We start from the raw sequence: 21,732 nt of genomic DNA on the forward strand, positions 1-21,732 counted from the left end.
ATTTCTGCTTCACCTCCAGAGACCTATCTGTTCCTCAAATTCCACTGTAGGGCTCTTTTATTTACTGCAATAAGGAGAGAATAAATTTCTCATTAACAATAGTGATTCATTCTTATTCTTTCCAAAATATCATTGAAGTGCACTGTGGTATAGACAAATATCAATTAATAGGATGTTTGTAAAGAACATTTGGCTGAAAAGCAGTATCAAACACATGGCCAGTCAAGGAACTGTAGTTTTTGTAAACGTTTTTAGGCAAGGAGTGGCAGAGGAGTTGGTTCCATAAAGGGATATTTTGTGTTAACAAAATGATCTTTTGCAAATGACTATTATTGGGAAAAGGGCCTTGAGACTATGGTAGGCATGATCAGATCTTGAAGCAGGAAAGTGTTAGATAAGGACAATGCATCATATCAGATACAATTTGTTTTAGACCTTAAGTGAAGAAGTAGACTTCAAATTAAAAACGAGAGATAGGCTTGATTAAGATGCATAGCATAAAGTAAAATAAAGCAAGGTAATAACCATGGACAACATGACAGGGGGAAACCTAGAAGAAGAGAGAAACATCACATACACACACACACACACACACACACACACTATATACTTTAATAGGTGGAGGAAAATTGTTCCATAGATTTATGATTTAGCTTAAGTTAACATACAAAAGAAAAAACATGGTGCATCCAGGTACTGAATAGAACCATAAATTTAAATCCACAAATCACAGCCCAGCAAGACTTCTATACTTCTTGTACTATAAAGACAGCTGCTGAGGAGGTGGCCCAATATCCTCAGCCTACAGAGCCTGTATTCTTAGAGTCATGAGTGTCTTAAAGGGGAAAGCCCAGTATCTACCAGCTACCACTTCTAAAAGTTACATGACATTACCAAGAAATCATGTGTGACGTAAAGGAGCAAGACGTCCTTCTTTGGGGTCAACTGTTTCACTGTGTTTCTTCCTTGGATGATGTAACATGGGTATAGGAACTGGAGAAAGCAACATCAAAACTAACAAAGAAACTAAATGACAGAGAGAAAACTCAGAAAGGATGGAGAAAAATCAGCAAAGGAGACATCTGTCTAACTTATCTACCCTTTCAAGGGTAGCAGTAAGCAATTCCATGCCAAATGATTTAGTCTGAGATAGCCTACATCACACAGAGCATGAAAGAAGAAGATTTTGAGAAGGATCATAAATCAGGGGCTGCTCTTAGACCACAAGAAAGCAAAGGTTCTTAACTCTCTTGGTGTTTGTGCTGAGCTGGGGTGAAAAATAATGCCTGATTTCCTTAGATGTGAATCTGGAAGCTTGGGTTGGAAGCCCTGTGAAGGGCTGGCCTGTGACCTAACAGAAAACTTCCCCGTTTTAAGTAAATTTTATTTCTAACCATATGAGCCCCTGGTCTAATGTGAACCTGGATACTTCATCAGATGGTCAAGAAGTTAAATTCATACCTGGAGCAGTTCTATTATGATCCTCTGAGGATGAATGCAATTTAGGGAAGGGAAAAGAAAAGATCAGACGACTTCACAGCTGCACAGTGATCATGGCGCCCAGTTCTACATTTAAGCCTTTCTAAATCTAAATGTTAGTTTTTCAGTAACTTGGTTTGATTTTCTTTACTGAATTATGAATCATTAATTATCTATACACTAATTCTTTTTATAACACTTTTATTTAAAATTTTACATGGGTGTATACTATATACTGAGCATGTTCTCTGCAAAGCTCCCCTCATCTCTTTCTTCTAATCTCTTGAGCCTCATTTGTTCTCTCTGTCCACCAGCGAGTTTTGTTTCTACTTTTATATTATATTTTTATAAAGAATATCATGTAATCACATAAAATCTAAGAACCACAAATGAGAGAAAAAGCAATATTTGCTTTTCTGAGACTGGCTTAGTTACGATAAGATGATGTTATCCAGTTCTATCCATACTTCATCAAATTACATAACTTCATTCTTTATGGTTAAGAAAGTTCTGTTGTATATCCAAAACACATTTTCTTTATTCTTTGTTTTCAAACACTTACTTTGTTTCACAAAACTGAATTACTCTGAATAGTGTGATTAGTAGCACTAATTCTACCTCAACATTTTTAGACAAGAAATTCATACTGATTTAGAAAAAAAATTTCTGGGTCTGTGAGTTGGTTCAATATGTAACAGTACCTGCCCCTAAGCCTGACAAACTGAGTTTGTCAGGACCTGTATTGCCAAAGAAAAGAAAGACTTTTGCAAATTCTCCTATACATCAACAAATATACTATGCTCTCACATACATGCATACACATGTGTACAGACAATAAATAACTAAATGTAGTATAAAGTTAGATTTTTCTATAATGAATTAAAGTAACTGAAGTTGTCAGTTAACCTGAGCAGGACCTATAAGATTTCTCTAGGCCAAGAAGCTACATATCAACTACTTTTTTTTCTATGAATCTACCTTCCAAATGTAGAGTGTTGAATAACCAAGTACGAAAAGCAAAGATTCAAGAGTGTAGTAGTACAGGGACTTGGGAGATGATGACACCAAAGTACTTGCACTTTTCAAGCCCAAGAACTTGAGTTCAAGTACACGACACTCATATGAACATCTGGATGGGGCAACAAAGATCTGTAACCTCCGTGCTGAGAAGCAAAGACAGGAGGAAATCTGGGAATTGGTGGCCAGTTGGACCACGCAGGGGTGAATTCCAATTTCTGTGAGAAACCCTCCTGAAAAATAATATGGAAGGGGCTTGTGAGGCAGCTTAGTAGTTAAAGGCACCTGCCACCCACTTGATAACCTGAGTACAAACCATAAAACATGCATGCCCACACTCACATATGTATACAAATAAATAAGAAACAATGATTTTTAAAATAATAAGGTGGAGAGCAGCAGAGGAAAACATCTGATGTCTGTGTACAAGATGGAAAGGAAAACATTTATTTCACTCATGCTTCCTTAAACTCTTCATCATTGAAAGCAGTTAAACAGTTAGGAAAGTAGCTCAAATAGGGCTGAATTCTAGGTAAAGGGACTGATGCAGAGTTCATAAAGGATCAATTCTTACCAGTATGCTCCCTCTTTGCTTGCTTACCTGCTCCTACATAGCATCTTAGGACCACAAGACAGGAGCTGGGGTATCAACTGCAATGGGTTGGGCCTTCATATATCAATAAGTAATTAAGAAAATACTTTACATATTTTACCACAGGCATTTTATCAGTTGAGAATTCTTCTTCCTAAATGACTCTGCATCAAGTTGACATAAAACTTGCCATGAGAGTAATAAATAAATTTTTGAAGAGTATAGCTGTATACAGAAAATCTGATACTCTATCTCTTTTATATTTCTGAAAGCTCAGACACTTTCACGTATGCAAAACAATGTGGATGAGTTGCCCCATGATAATATTCTTGTGAATGGAAGTTCCATGGTTAGTTCTATAGCATGTGCTTTTTTATAGAAGTCTTCCATGATTCTACAAAGAAATGCTATATTGGCTGGGGAGATGGCACAGGAGAAAGTTCTCACCACAGATGAGTGAGGACCTGATTTCATGTTTCTAGACCTCTCATGCAAAGCTAGACACATATTGTAAGCCTATGGGATTCTAGTCTTCTTAAAAAGAGAGATGACAGGTAGAGCCGGGAAAATATAGAAAGTTTTTGTGGCAGTTCAGCATGGGCTACACATGGAAAAACAACAGATAGACTCTATCTCCAATAAGGTTGAAGATGAGGTTGTAATCTGAGCTCAGCCTTTGGGATGTGGCATATATACACCCGGCCAAAGTCAAACACAAAAGGAGTTCACTGTATTCTAAAATTTCTATGGAATACTGCTTGCTAGAAACTCTTTCTGCACTAGCTTCTTAATTAAGATATTTATTTTTTCTCAAATCCAAACAGTTCTTTCTTATTGAAACTACTGTTAAGTTGCTTCTTTAAGAAATTCAAGTTTCACAGGTTTTGCTATATGTACTTGTATGTTTCCGAATATATAATATCTAATTTCCAACCAAACACATGAAGCAGTCTATGATGTGGGATTTTCCTTTGTTTGTTGTGAATATCATTGGTGAATAAAGAAACTGTCTTGGGCCTGTGCAGGGAATAGAGGTAGGTGGGGAAAACTAAACTGAATCCTGGGAGGTAGAGTAAAGGAGAGAAGCCATGTCGCCTCGCCAGAGAGTTCTATAGCATGTGTTTTTTTTACCCATTAAGCCACAACCACATGGCAATACACAAATTAATGGAGATGGGTTAAATTGAGATGTAAGAGATAGTCGAAAAGAAGTTAGAACTAATGGACCAGAAGTGATTTAAATAATATAGTTTCTGTGTGGTTATTTTGGGTTTGAGCTGCCAGATGTCTGGGAAACAAAGAAGCAGCCTCCTACAACAACAGTTACATATTTTATGGTAAATTCTAATGTATTGTCAGAGAGTTTAAGTTTTTTTTTCTATCAAGTTTACTTTCCTACCTCTAGGAAATGCTGATCTTTAATTACTTGAAGTTCATGACACTGGTTTATTTGATACTGTCATGAAGCCACCAAAGTTCACCTGGGATTTTTATGTGGATTAACAAAATAATCCTTTATTCTTTCATCTTGTAGAGACTCTATGAGCCCAGTTTTAACCCACAATAATAATTTAGATAAAGACATTCTTGATCTAAAATATTTAAGTAAACAGTACCTAGCCTACATTTCTAAAGCCCCTCCTTGTCTCTGTCTTGCCGAATTCAGTATGCTGTGCTGACTCCCAGGCACATCCTGTGGGGCTAACCAAATCCACTTAAGAGTCTGAGAGAGCTTAGGAAGTAATTCTAGAAATAAAATAATAGAGTTAAGCACTGCTTTTTTGATAGCAGCACTTTCTTGGGTGGGCTCTGCTTGCTAGAGTCAAGCGCTCTCATTTAAGGGAGGCTTCCTGACTCAGCTTTAGCTACAAAACCTTGCGGTTCTTTTAAGAGGATTTGCCACATAACACTTAAATGGTGTTCATGAAAAGATAACTGCATACTTTTTGGTGATGGCAGGGACCTTGAAACACCATAGAACTGTAGCAATAACCATGGCTCCAGACAGTGCCTCTGCCACGAGTCTAGACTCTCAGAGAAAAAAGCTAAAGAATGGGCTGGATCCAGGTGACAAAGCCACAACTTTAATCCTATCCACATTGCTCAACAAATTAAATACTTGTGTAGTCAGAAAAAGAGAAATATACATTAAAGATAGACTCAAAAATGTAGAAAAACCTTTAAATGGTTTAATGTGTGTTTAAAATATATGTAGGCTTAGGGTAAAAAAGGGATGAAGTTCTTAAAAGAAAAAGAGAGTAGTTGGGTGTGGTGGCACACACCTTTAACCCTAACACTTGAGAAACAGAGGCACACAGATCTCTGTGAATTCAAGGTGTGGGGGCACATACTTAAAACCAACACTTGGGAGGCAGAAGCAGGCAGATCTCTGTGAGTTCAAGGAAACCTTTGTCTACAGAGTGAATTCTAAGATAGCCAAAGATACACAGAGAAAACCTGTCTCAAAAAGCCAAAAATTAAAAATAAAAATAAAAGAAATAGAGGTTAAAATAAAGTCGCATAAAGATGAAAAATACACAGAGAATCTGGATACTATATATTATTGTGTTGTCTTTAAATTGTTTGTTGACTGAGAATGGAACAAAAGTTGCTAAAAGACATTTGATTATAAATGCTGCTGGATTCATCCTATACACACACACACACACACACACACACACACATATACACGCACACACACACATACACACACATATACACGCACACACACACACACACACACACATATATATATATATATATATTGCTTTAACTTTAAAATTTAAGTCAAAAGATATGTTACTTTAGAGAAGAGGTTTCGCTTTTGTTTCCACGGGAAATGAGGGACTGCGGATTCATTCTGCAATAAGAAAAATCAGGTTTGACCAAGGAAGATGCCCTGAGAAATCTCTGATAGGAGCAGGTGGCCCAGATGTCTTAGTTCTACATCCAGAAAAATTCAAAGACTGCTGCCTGAGATGATCAAGCCTCATAGGATACTCCAGTCACAATTTGATTATAATTCTAAATAATTCTAAATATTTTCTTTAGGTCCCTATAAGATTATCAGCACCCCCAATCAGCAGGAAATGGCCAGGAAAACTATGTTCATGTTTGCCTTTGTTTAGAATGTCATTTACAAGTTGTTATGGATAATGGTCAGTAGAAAAACTAAAAAAAAAAAAAAAAAGATATGATTCAGAGTTCTTGCTTTAAAAAAAAAGGAAGAAGTGTTGTGGGACTATGCTCTGTAACCTGTCACCTTTATTTCAAACAAATACTGATTGGCCAGTAGCCAGGCAAGAAGTATAGTTGGTGCATGCAACCAGGCAGGAAATAGAAGTGGGGTGCTCTAGAAATTCCTATTGCCAGTATCCATTAAGTTACCCACCCACGTGGGTGTTGCCTCTTATACTATATGTGCCAATGTAAAGCATGCATCCCACCTCTTACAAGCTGCTGGATTTGGTTGCTATTCCCTGTTTAAGTAGAGGATTGTGATCTGTGTGTCTACCCCTTTTATTAGATTCAGTTCGGAGCTAGTGTAGGATTTCTCTTTTAGTATCCTTCTTCAGTGAAGAAACAAGAAGTCTGAGAAGGGGGGAGTTTCAGTCTGCAGAAAGGAAGCCAGCCCCAGAGTAAGCAACATGTAACTGCCTCACCAAAAAATGTACCAAACCATGTTGCTAACATGGACAAGAACTATGGGCTAATATAAGTTATAAGAACTATCAGGTTCAGTGTGTTCAGACTTATATTGAGGTCTTTAATCCATTTGGACTTGAGTTTTGTGCATGGTGATAGATATGGATCTATTTTCATTCTTCTACAGGTTGACATCCAATTTTGCCAGCACAATTTGTTAAAGATGCTCTCTTTTTTCCATTGTATACTTTTATCTCCTTTATCAAAAATCAGGTGTTCATAGGTTTGTGAGTTAATGCCTGGGTCTGGAAAAGCCTGGGATAAAACCGGACTCTCTGATCATAGCGGACAATGAGGACTACTGAGAACTCAAGAACAATGGCAATGGGTTTCTGATCCTACTGCACGCACTGGCTTTGTGGGAGCCTCGGCAGTTTGGATGCTCAACTTACTAGACCTGGATGGAGGTGGGGGTTCCTTGGACTTCCCACAGGCCAGGGAACCCTGATTGCTTTTCGGGCTGAGGGGGGGGACTTAATTGGAGGAGGGGGAGGGAAATGGGAGGCGGTGGCGGGGAAGAGACAGAAATCTTTAATAAATAAATAAATTTAAAAAAAGAAAATATTACAAACATAAAAAAAGAAGTTAGAAAAAAAATAGAAGAACTAATAAGAAGCCTGAGCTAATAGGCCAATCAGTTTATAATTAATGTAGACCTCTATGTGTTTTTTTTGGGGGGGGGGGAGTGAGCAACTGTGGGATCTGGTGAGACAGAAACTTCTGTCAATACATTTTCACACATTGTTTTGTAGGGACCAGGGTAGATTCAAGTGTCCTGGTCTCTTTCCTGTCACATTGCAAAAATCCTTCATTCTTGTGATTATAGGCTTTTTAACTTATTGGAAATGAGTCATCTCGCTAGGACAACACAGATTTTCACCTATCCTGAGGAGTATGGTTTGTCTCCATCTCAGCTTTCAAATAGCATGTGAAAAGTGTTTACTCTATAAAGTGAAGCTGGAGTATAGGAATGTGATGGATAATAATTTGATGGTTCCATGTCCCAGATTAGTAAATTACGATTGGTCTCCAAGAAAACTTGTTTCCCATATCTACATAATACGCTTTTGGTACAGACTTTGAGTTAATAGCAAGGTAAGACAACTGAAATCAGGGACCTGTTAAAAGAGTTTAGATACAGCTGTGCACAAAGTCATGTCCAGGTTCCAGAAAAGGCCACTTGATGAGGTAGGAAGAACTGCTGCCACTCAATTCTCTGTGCTTTGTTTCTAATATATTTGATAACATCTGGAAATTGTTATTCATTAAGTGCTGAGCTAAATCAATGATAGGAAAGTGAGAAAGAGAGATTTGAGTTCAAGAACCTAAGTAATTTCCCCAGGAGAGTAGAACTAGTCAACCCCACAGTGGTTGGAATCCAGATATGTGGCTAAGTGTTTGCTTATATGACACTATCTTCCCTGACGATTGCAAGGCAAGAGAAGAACAGACAATTGCTTTGGAATATGTTGACAAGCTAACTTAGTCTAAGGACATTTTGTTGAACCAAATGATATAAATTATTTTCTTCTTAGTTCTCTTAATACAATTCCTACTGAATTATTTGATAGACACACATTTTTGCCTGAGTGTACATTATATTACTAAAGGGGAAGGGAATGTTGGATTGGGAGTTCCAGGATTAGTTTTAATGTAAATTCTCCCTATGTTTGGTTAAATGTATTGACTTGTACATAACAGTGTGCTTTTGACTTGATATCTATTGATTTATGCCTAGCAGGGGTTTATTGATTGTTTTCAGTAAATACTCTGTAGACTCTCATTTAGCTAAATTGAAAGCTTAGTTTTCAGCAATATTTTGATTTTTTTGTTTTGTTTTATTTCTTCCTTTTTAGGTGGGAAATATTTTTGGTCACAACAATTCTCAAAATTGATCAGAGGAGATTAATTTTAAATGCATATAATCTGAAAACCTAAGATGAAATATTTATTTTAAAAAATAATAATGTCTCAATTTTGTGGAACAAAAGACACCACAGTAACCTTAATTATTCAAATTTAGCTTTCAATCATTTCATTTTATTACAGTCATAAATGGGAAATGGCAATGGGAAATCCCAGAAATGAACACAAATTAAAAAAAAATAAGTCATATTTATTTATTTTTGATGGTAAAGGCAGGCAAATATCATGATATGTGAGGAGAAAAGGGTACAATGTGCAGAAGTCTGTTCTCTCCTTTCACCATGAAGATTTAGAGATTGTCCGTGGGTTACCAGACTTGGCAGCAAGCACCTTTACCACTGAGTTTTCTCACTAGCCTCATGGCATATATTTTAGTAATAATAGCAAGCATGATATAAATAAATAACTTACAAAATCTTTTCTTACATTAGTATAAACAGAACTATACCCTCAATTATGTAAAATTCATAAAATTATCCTGTAAAATTCTTTGAAAAGAGTTGATCATATTTCGTGCTTGCTGTGACCATGTACTGACACATCTCACACTGTAAAAGAAATATTTAAACAGTGCCTGGGATTAGGAGCAAGATATATCTCTGTGGAAAGCATTGTAGTGTGGCAAACAGCAACTTCCGTTGCCACTCTGATGAACAAATGTATGATGGGGCTGCAGAAAAATGAGGAGCAGAATGGCACATTACACAGGATGCTCCAATTGATAGAGGAACAGGTCCTTGTCCGGAGTAGTTGACAGATTTACCTTTTTTGTTTGTTTATTTTGTTATTGTTTATTTTTCTCTATTTCCTTTTCTTTCTCATTTTTATCATGTTTTAATTTATTTTTTATTTGCTTCTGGGAGCAAGACTACAGGGGTGGAAAGCAGATATGGAAACATTGGGAAATAAGTGGGATTGGTGTACATGATGTGAAATACCCAAAGATACAATAAAAATTATGCTATAAAAGAGATTGCATGAATTTTAGAATAGACTTTGAACTTTTGACTTTTAAATACGTTTGAGACTCTTGTAGACAATGGGTGTTTTTTTTTTAAGTTGGACTAAATGCATTTGCCTTTATGGTATGGCTACAAGACAATGGGGGCCAAGGAGTAGAATGTGGTTATTAGGAATGGATCCCATAGTCTCATGTATGTGAATGTTTGGCCTACAGAGAGTAGCACCATTAAGAGGTATGTATTTGAGGAAGTGTGTCACTGTTGGGTCAGGATTTGAGGCCTTGTATTCTCAAGCTATGCCTAGTGTGGAACACAGTTCACTTCCTGTCACTGATGAATCAAGATGTAGAACTTTCAGGTCTTTCTTCAGCACCATGTCAGCCTTCATGTCACACCATGTGGATATTGGAGTAGACCTCTTAAACTGTAAGCCAGCCCAAATGAATTTTTTTCCTTTATAAAAGTTGATGTGATCATTGCCTCTCTTCACAGCAATAAAAACCCTAATTAAGGCATTTAAATTAACCATGTCAAGAAATTGGCCACATATCCTTGTGAAAAAAATGTGTTTACATACTATAATATTTCAATATCACAGTCACTACTGTTGTACTATCAGGATTACAATATATACCATTGCACTATCAGGAGAGTTTCTTCAATGTATTCATGTACTTATCCTTATGTATTTTTCAATTCCAGAAACCCTTTTTATATCAATATCCTATAAAACACTTCTGTAGGTTATCAAAATATGTCTTATCTGCTATATGTTTTCCTAAGAAGCAATTTAGGTAAAGTTATCTTGAAATGAATATAGATACTCTGAGAGCCTGCACATCCATCAATAGATATCTGAGATATTCTTCAGTTTGATTTGTTAACAGGGGTTTCTGGCTTTGGGTGGGATATGTACATACCATGGCATCAGAGCATGTATTGTTCCTGGGTAAGTCAGTGCTTTCAACAACACTGTAGCTATGGAGTAGGTTCTGTAGTAATTCACTTCTCCATCCTAGAGTTCATTGAACAGACTGCTACATAGGCACAAGTTATTGTAAATATTGAGGATAAAGGAGTGATGATGGACAAATATTTTTCTTCATGCAGTTCTCATGCTGCTCAGGAAGACTAACAGGAAAGAAGCAGAAGTAGAGTTCTCCCAACTATTAATGATTCAAACACTGCCAGGAAAGAGGCAGAGATGCCATCCTTCAGGGAAGGATAAAGTCAACCTCAACCCCAGCAAGAGAGATATGAGAACTGACCCTGACCGAGAACAACTTGCCACCTAGAAAGAGGAAATAGTCCTGAGAAGAAGAAACTCTCCTATTGGAAAAAAAGTCATAGAGTCAAGGCAGAGGAGGTCTATTGGTAGTGGCAGCTTTAACCTACAAATGATTCATATTATAAGGAATAGAGAAAATAAGAACGCAAAAAAAGGGTGTGATTTGGGTGGGTGGATGGGTAAATTGGAGGAGGAGAAATATATAGAAATATTGTATGAAAAACACATTTTAAGGAATATACTATATCTTACATATTTTAATTATACACACACACACACACACACACACACACATATATATATATGAAAAATAAAATCTCTTTCTTCTGGGATGTCCTATATATGTCTTGCTTTTATTGGTTGATGAATAAAGTTGTTTTGGTTAATGGCTTAGCAGAGCAGAGACAGCCTGGAATACTGAATATGTTATATATACATATTATACAAATATTTCCATATTATATACATATTTCCCATATATGTACATGTATGTATGTATATATGGAGAAAGAATGTGGAGTCAGACAGATGTCATGTAGCTGGTAAAGGAAAAAGACACCCAGAACCTTATCAGTAAATCACAGCCTCATGACGATACAAAGATTAATAGAAATTGGTTAATTTAAAGTATAAAAGCTAGCTAGGACTATGCCTGAGGCACTGGACAGACAGTGATATATATATATATATATATATATATATATATATATATATATATATATATGGTGTGTGTGTGTGTGTGTGTGTGTGTGTGTGATTATTTGAGTCTGGGTGGCTAGGAAACAAAAAAGTAGTCTCTAATTTCATCTCTTTAAAGTAAAAAAAAATAAGTAAATAAAACAAAACGCAATGAATTGTAGTATTGTCAGTGCTTCGTTAAAACTTAACCTGAGGAACAGCTTGGCATTTGAAACTGGTCACAAAGCTATAAACTGCTGACAGAGAATAGCTGTGCCTTCTGGCCCAATGTCCACAAAAGCAAAAAACCCTCTAAATTCACCACAATAATAAATTCAGCTAGTCATTTCCTATTTCAAATACCCATTCTGAGTTTGTAGCTTCAAAGAGGAGACTTTAAATGACCAGGAAGTTAGAATTAACAGTGACAGAATAAAGTTTATTATTCTTGTCTTGTTTGGACAGGGAAGGAGGATCGTAATTTCATGCCCTCGGCTCATATCCTATTGTGCATGATCCAGTATTCATACCCACCTCAGCAAAAGTTTCAACAGGGAATGACTATGTCCCTTGAGTGGATCCAGGTGGGTCTCAGAAAACACTCACCGAGCTAAGACCAATACATGGCATCCCTAGCAATAGAAAAGAGATTCCCCTGACCACATGGGTGTTAACATTATATCAAGGAGACCAGGCGAAGAAAGTACTGGACATTCCAGACCGAAGAAAGGGTGTATGTCCCCCGCCTGGACCAAAGAAAATGAGAAAAATGTGACACTGTGAGGGCCTAGACCACACCTGCCTTTCCCCAAATATACCTGGTATCCTTGTGCCAAGAGCTGAGACCTCCCCAGTGCAGGTAAGTCATCATTGTTGACACAGCCTATTTGACAGCCTGCCCTTCCACCTGGTAACCTGTGTGGATCCACACCTCAACCCTCATTTTCTGCTCCTGGCAAACTTCTTGTTCTGGATTTAGTTTGACCTTTCACCTTGCAGCCGACCCCTGCAGCTTCACTCTCAGACTTAAATCCAGCAGTTGTGACAGCAGCTTTCTGCTGACACTGGTCAGTTTCGTTACTGTCTCCACACAGTCTTTCTCAGCACACTTAGTTCTCTAACTTGTACTCATTCCACAGCCGGTATACTTATGCATTATATACAAATGTATAGATTTATACATATGTACTTGCTGTGTGCTATATGGAATGAGAGTTAGGGTTAGGAAATAAGATTGGAAAAAGAGAACATGTGTTAACCTCATTAGTATTATCAAGGTAAGTGGGTTATGAGACAAACCACTGTCATTAGAACCACTTAGTCTTTTGAATTCATTCTTATTCAGTAAATTACAATATTGTGAAACGACAAACACATCTGTCTGTGTTTTTAGTATACCACATTAACATCACATCTCCTAATCACTATTAAAATTTTTGATGGCTGGGAAGTGATTCTGTTGGTCAAGTGATCTGTGAAGGCATGAGGATTTGAACCTGAATCTCCAGAACCTTTAGAAAAGCAGGTATAAATTTCTGTAATCCTAGAGATTGAATGAGATGGGAGGCAGAGACAAAACTCTCAACTGTTTTGGAGTCATCCAGCCTCAAATGTATAATGGCTAAATTCAAGGAAGGACTATGTCTTAAACATGATAGAAGGAGAGGACATTGTTCCTGCTCTTCACATGTGCACCATGCCATACTCAGACAACACATCACACAAAGAAAACAAGATTTTAAACAGATCCTGTACAACTTAGAACAAACTGTACTCTTCAGCCATGATGGATACATCCCTCCTTTCCAGAGTAGCCATATTTTACAAAGGAAACAGCATGTTCTTGCTACTTTAAGGAGACGATTCAGTTTTTGGTTTTGGGTTGTTTACTTAAAACAGGTATCATAAGCATGTTTGTTAGCACTGAGGCTGGAACATCATTTCAACAAATCAGAGTTATGGATACTGTGCCTCAGAGAAGCACTGGGTCCACTCTGCTTTGAAGCTGTAGTCAAGCCTTCACCATTCATCATCAAAGGGGCAATGGAGTGTGGATATGAGGACATCCAGTGCTGAGAAAGGAGCCTGCAGGTCATTGTCACCTCACTTAGAGCAGCAGCAGGAGGCTGTTGAAGGGATGCTTTTGCAGCCTTCACTAGTAAGAAGCCAGTGTTTAGCTCTTTGTCTTTTAAGATAACTGTACCATTTCTCAAACTTATTTTGATGTGTTAAGAACCCCTAATGAAGACAGATGAGAGAGAAGCCTGTGTAGGCTCACATTATGACAGCTCATATCACATTGTCCAATTGTAGACATTTCCAATAACTTGGATGACTAATCTTATAACTCCCCTTCCTTCAACTGTCCTTGATCCTAAAGATTAAAAGAAGAAATTGTAGAGATAATTGAGTTGGTAAAATGATAGAACAACACTTGGGGACCTAAGTTTGATTCCCAACATCTGTGTAAAAAGCCAGGCATGGTGGCATATGCTTTTAATCTGATACTAGAGATGCAGACACAGAAATATTCCTCTGGGCTTGTTGACCAACCATGCTAGGGTTATAGGTGAGCTACAGATTAATGATGGACCTTGTATTGTGAGAGGGAGATGGCATTCCTAGAATGATGCCTGAGGTTAACCTCTGGACTATGCTAATGAACATACACACACACACACACACACACACACACACTCCCAAGACCCATACAATAATCCATACTCCATAAGTGCATCAAAAATATAAAAATTAAATGTTCAACTTACCTGATTTTATATTTATATATTCTGAATATCTTTGTGAGGGAATCCATTTACATATAAGTTTCTACCATGGCACACACACGGTTGTTAGAAGGAAAGTATGGGAATAAGTTCTCTCTTTCCACCATGTGGGTTTTAGGGACTGAACTTTAGAATGAGATTTCTTGGCACGTGCCTCTCCCCACTGAGTCACCTCAAATCATTTATAATGATGAATTTCCACATGGGGTGGAAAAGAGAACTGACCAGGCTTAGCCTTTACTTTAAGATCCAGCTTGGAATAAATGTAAATACTTTACTCTTTTGGCCTAGATGTAAAATATGCGTTTTATATTACTTAAGCTTGGGATCAATTCAAAACTATTAATAGTCCATGTTAAACATACTAATACTCTCAGACATCTATTAGGACCTTGAAATTCTTTGTGACCCCCAACAGTGTCCATCTTTCCCTTTTCTGAGTATAGACAGCATGAGTCAGCGGAAGCACCATGAATGAGGTGAAAACATGTAAGACAAGAAGGGAGCTCAGTTTTATCTTTTCACAAAGCAGTACTGTACCGAGTCAATGGGCTTATTTATTTAATATTTATTTACCTATCATTTTGTATGTGCATGTGTGAGGAATGTATGTATGGGACTGTGGTGTTTATTTCATTGGTTGAATAAAGTAGCTGCCTTGGCCTTTTGATAAGGCAGCCCTTAGGTGCATGGAGTAGACAGAACAGAATTCTGGGAAGAAGAAGGCTGAGAGAGTCGCCATGGAGCCAGCTGCCAGGTCAGACATGCTGAATCTTTCCTGGTAAACCAGAACCTCATGATGAACACAGATTATTAAAAATGGAATAAATCAATATGTGAGAGTTAGCCAATAAGAGGCTAGAAATAATGAGCCAGGCAGTGTTTAAATGAATACAGTTTCCATGTGGTTATTTCAGGGGTTAAGCTAGCCAGGCGCAGGGAATGCAGTCCTCTCTCATACAACAGGACTGAAGTTGGTGACTGGTATCTTCCTTAATTACTCTTAAGTTTTATTTACTGAGGCAGAATCTCCTGCAGGACTGGAGCTCACAGAATTACCTGATCTAACTGCCTACTTGCAGTGTGAATTCTTGGCCTTATTCTTCTGAATGTTTACTCAGAGGTAACCTCCACAGATGTCCACCACTGATATGCTCCAAGTAACCAAACTCTGATCCTCACACTTGAATGTAACGTGCTATACCCACTGAGCAATCTGTCCAGTCACATATGATTATTGATTAGCAAGTAGGGGTCAGAATGAAAGTAGGGGGTTAGAATGAAAAACTCCATCTTTTCTTTCTGAATCTGCTTCAGAATTAAGAAGCCAACTTTGATTTATACATATGTATAGAGGAAACATCTGGACATTGAGAGAAATGTGCTCTGGAACACAGGAGAAGAGCTGGCATTCCACCAATCACAGAGGAATAAGCTTCCATTAAAAACCACAGTATATTTCAGGAAGAGCTTCTATTTTCAGTCCCAAATAGCATATTGATTCAGTCTGCAATACAGTCACAGCTAACACAACAGGTTAGTGCACTTCCTTGCTGGCTCAGAATCTTTTTTACATTTCACCTCTAATTTGGATAAAACTAGAAATAAATTTTTTGTTAAATGTTAAGTTCAAAGGTCCCATTCAGAAGAAAAATGTAAAATCACATGGATTTCTTCTTCCTAGCTTTTCTCTTGATACTTTTTACCTGAGTTTTAAGAAACTTGCTTGTATCAGTGAGGCAGGATATGTGTGGATCCTTTATGATAAACTACTTGAGTATAGACGATTTTTTTTCCTGGACATTCTGGATTTTGGTCTCATTGTTAAACGTAGCATTTGCACAATGAAAAACACTTTTCAGTCTTCAATTATTCTCACTCTGTGTCTCTGTCTGTCTTCATCTCTCTCTCTTTCATGTGAGTTTGTGTATGTATACACACATGTTTATAAAGAGGCCAGAGACCAACCTCAGCAGGTGTTCCTCAGGATCCATCTTGTTTGTAAATATAAGATTCACTTTATTGATACTTAGGTATGAATCTGTGCATATCTGTGTCTGTTTGTGAGTGCAGGTTCCCATTACTGATGGAAGAGAGTGCCAAATTTTACAGGCTGCAGGCTGATTGGGTTCACTCTTTAATACCACTTAACTGCTGAGTCATCTCTCTGATCCTATCTGCCTTTTGAGAACAGTTTTCTCAATGAAACTGGGACTGTCTGGCTTGATAGCCTCCAGGAATCCTCAGCTCTCTAACTGCTGAAGCTACAAGTTTGTCCCATTATGCCCAGTTTTCCTGAGGTGAGTTATTGGAATAAATTCAGGTCTTCATGCAAGAGTACCAAGTTATTTACTGACAGACATCTCCCTATTCCATGTTCTTCCGGGTGCTGAATCCTTCACCTACACTTGTCTTCTGGATGTTTACTCTCTTCAGTGGACAGAGAAGAACTCAACCTGTGCATTGTCATTTCCCACTACTCATTCCCCTATAAGGGACAAACTGGTGTCATTTGCCCCTTTGGTATTTCTGTTCTGTTTCATAGTCTTATTTTAGAAATTTAAACAATTTTAAATATGAAGTCTTACATTTGAATTTCTTCATTTCCTAACATGAGTTTAGCTTCTATTATTGAAAATGAAAATTCAGTGGTGTATATGCAAGCGTGCATATTTTATAAATTCATGTACATACATAAAATTTTCTCAAACATATAAAATCAATGAAAATATATATTGTGTAAAAGACTCTCTTTGTTTTCAAGAGAAAACATGGATGGGATAGGAAGAGTCTTGACTTCTCTAGAAAAAAAAAATGTCATATAAACTACTACAGATGAGGATTGGCCTGGGGGGCAGTGCCTTTAATTCCAACACTTAGAAGGCAGAGGCAGAGGGATCTCTGAATGCTAGGTCAGACTTTTCTATAAACTGAATTCTATGACAGCCAGAGCTGTTACCAAGAGAAATTGTCTCAAAAAACCTGAAAAAAAAAGAGAAAGAAATGGAAAGAAAGGAAGGACGACGAGGAGATGAATCCTTTTATTTTTTTTCATTTTTTTAAGATTTATTTATTTATTATGTATACAGTGGTCTGCCTACATATGTCTCTGCAGGCCAGAAGAGGGCAGCATATTTCATTAGAGATGGTTGTGAGCCACCATGTGGTTGCTGGGAATTTAACTCAGGACCTTTGGAAGTACAGCCAGTGCTCTTAAACTTTGTGCCATCTCTCCAGCCTCCTGAGATGAGTCCTTTTCAAAGGTGTAAAATGAAATGTCTTTCTTTCTCTGTGGTAGTGTTTATGGTGACTTTGCCTGGGCAATGATACTTAATGTAATTATGACTTTGACACTGATAAAAATTTATATGATTGATAGACAACTGAAATATAAAAAAGAAGATATTGAAAATCAGTAGTTATATAAAAACATGTTGATATGAGAATATGTATCTTGAAGGAAAAGTAAGAGCCTCTAATCATTAATTCAGAGTCTTAGACTGTGACATACAAGGAAAATGTAAAATATCTTAAGTAAATCTGGAACAGGAAGGAAAACAGAAGCATAAAATAATGGGTAAGGTTTGGAGGATGGGTCAGTGGGTAACATGTTTGTTATGAGAGCATAAGGGCCTGAGTTACTTTCCAAGAACACAAGCAAACACATGCAGTAGAATGTGTTTATATTCCTATTATTCCTAGTCTGAGAAAGGAGGCAGGCAAATCCTCCAGGCTAACTATTTCCTTGTTTGTAGTAACAAACAAGAAAACCCGTATAAAATGAGGTGGAAAGTGAGGACCAATACTTGAGACACTCACCTGATTTCTACAGGAATGACTTAGCTTGTATACTTACTCTCACAAATAAATAAATAAATAAATAAATAAATAAATAAATAAACAAAATACAAGAAAAGTTGTGTTGTAATTGTATATCTGTGTAATAGAATGTGGTAATACTTTTCAGGATTACTAGAACACTTGATTTAAATATTTGATTAAACATTTCAGATTTTAAGTACCTGTCAAATAAAATATGCACAAGATACCCATTCATAAGAACAGTACTTATTTGTAATAGCGAAAATGCAAATATTATAAAAGTACATTAATAGTTAGACTGAATAACTGAGTAAATCCCCCAAAAGCCTATAATAAACTACAAGATGGAATGAATTTATTTATTTAATCATGGGAGTTAATCTATGATAATAACATAAAGGGAAAAAGCACTGTGGAAAGAAGTGTGTAGTTTACAACAAATAAGTAAAAAAATAACTGTGTTCTTGAGTATGGGTATATACTAAATATCTTCATATGTGTTTATGAATGTGTCCAATGTACTCATGTATGTGTGTACATGTGCACAACATGTGTATGTTGATAAGAGAATATGCAGTTAAACAAAAGATTATCTTTGCTCGGATGAGAAAGAATGGGAGAAATAGGAATAGACACTTGTTTCTCTAAAAATGTAATGTAGATCTACAACTGGTAGGTATTTTCAAAATTATGAAATAAATGATATCCCCAAATTAGGAAATTTAAGCAACTAACTAAATGAGTATTGAAACTGATGTCACAGATACAAGTTTTCAGTGTACATAAAATAGCATTATTGTTCTAGTAGATGAGATGACAAAAAGTGAGGTGTAAATCAAAACCAAATGCACAGTGTGGCAGTTGTTTAGACTTTCTGCTGAGGATGCTGTTGGAATGTCTGCCCTGTGATTATTTCAGAAAGACTGTGATGGGCTGCAGCAATGAGGACTTTTCATTTTGAGGATCAGTGTTATATGATAAGAAACAAGAGGTAAGACCAAGACCAAGTTGTTCTGAACATGAATTGCAAGTAGCAGAATGAGCCTGTAAAATATTTTTATTCCAAAAGAATTATGTGCTTTCTAAGATTTTCTGGAAAATTGTCCGAGGAAGTACAAGGTTGTAAAAGCTCCAGCAGTGTGATTCTTGCTTCTGAATGTCATGTGTCTCTAAAGGAAGTGTCTTCTCTTTGGGTACTTCCCAGTGGAAAGCAGGAAAAGATGGACCTCAGGAACTTCCCACTGACCCCATAATAAGAAGTTCTCAGTCATGAGCAGCATCTCATTAATAGGATGCAATAATCAATTTTAACAGAATACTGCTGGCTGAGATTAGACAATTTATGCATCAAAGATGATAAATACTAGACACTGTATGCTTCTTAATTATTTTTACATCTATAAATTCCCTTAGAGGTTGCTAGAAACATGAATCATATTTTTAAAAATTGGCATGTAAAGCAATTGAAAGAACATTCTTTGTTGCCTCTATTCACTGCACTTCGAGAATTTTTTTTTCTGTAGAGTATTCAAATTAATAAATACAATGGAGAAAATTGACATAGTTCATCTTCATAGTTAATTCATTTCACTCTAATGAATTAATGCCTTAAGAGGTAACCATCAATGTTCAGGGATACCCATATGAACTCTAGGCTACCCAAACAATGCGTGTTTGTGAAGGAGATATATGACCCACATGTGAAGAATTCTTGTCAAAGTTTTTGTGAGGCTCAAAAACTGTGAGCACCAATTTACAGGAGCAGACAGCATGTTAGATGAGACAAGAGCGATGGCTGGAAATTTTGCATGACCAATGTGTTTTATTTAACATGCTGTTGCAAAAGAAAAATAAAACGTGACAAAAGAAAAATCAGTAATTCAAACTGAACTTACAAGGGACCTTTGGCATTGGACGTTGGCTTGAAAAACAGTAATGAGCAAACTTGTATGCAATGCTTAATATGTCAACATCAAAACTATTTGAATCAATAATAATAGGAAAATGTTTCATTAATTGATTTATGAGATTTTTGTCATAATGTAACCACTTAGGAGAAAAAAATGAATTTTTATCTTCCCGAAATATGTGCCAATATGATTCTCCATCCTGTGGTGATTTGATCTAAGCATTCTTTCAAATAATCAGAACTGGGGCAAATGACTGTAAGTATGGGTAAAATAGAATTGGTGAGACTCAAGGTGAGAGTTTGAGTATCAAGGCTTACATTATTCATGCTACATGTGTGTTTGAAATATTCAAAAATCAAAGAAACAATAAAAGAAAACTCATTATGGTATCTCTTTTAACACTGTGAATGATGTTAAACACGGATCAGTGAGTTAGTTTACCAGGGCAAAGAAACACCCTATCATAGTTCCAGTCATGCTTGTGAGTAGGAGTGTGAGCACATGTATGTGGAGGCCATAGGTTAACATTTAGTGTCTCCCATCATTGCTGCTCAGTTCCTAAGACAGCTTCTCACTGAGCCTGCAGCTCATCTGTTGGTAGACTAACTGGCCAGTGCGCAGTAGAAATGTGTTTGTCTCCATTCCTGCCCTTCCCAGCACTGGAGCTGTGAACAAGCATAGCTATGTCTGCATTTGACACTGGTGTTGGGGATCTGATACAGGTCCCCATGTCTGCAGTGCAGACACTTTATCAGCAGAGCCTGGTTCTTCCTTTTCTGTTTAAAGAACATCATTACAAAAACTGGAATCAATGAGAAGCTTCTTCCTGAGTCACGCCCCAGCAACTGCATCCATCTATCTCAGGCCCACTTTGTCTGGGACAGGGACACTTCAATTAAAAATACTTTTGCTTCTGTATCATATGGGAAAGTGTGAATTTGCTCTTCTCGAAACCTGCTTATGACATCTTGATTGGGTCTGATCTATCCCAGGCTGATATCAAGTTTGCTACATAGCCTAGGAAGATTTTAAACTCTTGATCTTTCTGTGTCTGCCCACTGAGGACTAGAATTAGAAATATCAAGCAACATGCCCTTCGTACAGTGCTAGAAATGGAACTCCGGGTTTTGTGCATGCTAGGCAAGCACTCTACTAAGTGAGTATTCAACCTCAGTGGTTTGTTCACTGTGAGCATTGATTGTTAACCTTTACTTTGGCCCTTTCTGCATTCTTAATGTTCAGGCATAATCTCATGAGTACCCAGCAATACTGAGTATCCAACACAGTGGGATTATGCACTGAGTACATGATGATCTAAAAATGTAGGACACAGAGGACCAGATTCAAACAAGTGGGAGAAATTGTGAACAGTCTTAGGTGTAGCTCCGACTACTGAAAGAGACCTGCTCTAGGTTGGAGTTTCCCTTTCCGCTGGGGCTTGGGAAAACCACAGGATGCCCTGACTCTTCCCATGTTACATACACAGTTAGCAGTTGCTAAGAGAAAAAGGATCCTGAGTTCCCACCATTCAGAGAAGCTTTATAAACAGCTTGCAGTTACTGTGGGG

This window comes from Microtus oregoni, unplaced genomic scaffold (genome assembly GCF_018167655.1).
Source record: "Microtus oregoni isolate MIOR12 unplaced genomic scaffold, Mior012 000003F_ref0000135, whole genome shotgun sequence".
NCBI lineage: Eukaryota > Metazoa > Chordata > Mammalia > Rodentia > Cricetidae > Microtus > Microtus oregoni.